Source organism: Camelina sativa, unplaced genomic scaffold, assembly GCF_000633955.1.
Source record: "Camelina sativa cultivar DH55 unplaced genomic scaffold, Cs unpScaffold09710, whole genome shotgun sequence".
Lineage (NCBI taxonomy): Eukaryota > Viridiplantae > Streptophyta > Magnoliopsida > Brassicales > Brassicaceae > Camelina > Camelina sativa.
Window position 1 is genome coordinate 1 of NW_010930767.1, and position 402 is coordinate 402.

A 402-nucleotide genomic window follows, 5' to 3' on the forward strand; every position below is an offset into this window, starting at 1 on the left:
TGACCCTGTTTCATATTTTACCATTGACACAAGCCGGTAAACTGTGTTTGGTTCTACGCCTTCGTATAGCCTGCTGATATCTATCTCCCAGTCTAAAGCCTCTAGCGTTTCAGATATCTCTTTTTCAGTTTCATTCTTCTCCCATTCCAACACTAATGTCGCAAACCAACAAAAACAACAACATTATATAATCATACCACAACAAATGAAATGAGTAGATAAGATCACAATCATCTTCAAAAGTTACCAATTGTGAAGATAGGCGGGGATCTACTTATAGTATGACGAACAAAGTTTGCCTTTCCACACCCTCTTGTTTTAATGTCACATAACATTTTATCTTCCATACGGATCACTTTAATGATGTCTTCAAACTTTATATTGCCAAAAGCACACTGCATA

The 402-nt window shown here is 36.6% G+C and overlaps 1 long non-coding RNA gene across 1 annotated transcript; it reads right to left on the reverse strand.

Moving 5' to 3' along the window:
• Positions 1 to 120: 120 nt before the first annotated feature.
• Positions 121 to 396, reverse strand: LOC109131958. Its single transcript, XR_002037297.1, has 2 exons — positions 248 to 396; positions 121 to 152 (listed from the first exon to the last, which is right to left on the reverse strand). It is a non-coding gene; the product is annotated as an uncharacterized LOC109131958 (long non-coding RNA).
• Between the last annotated feature and the right edge of the window lie 6 nt (positions 397 to 402).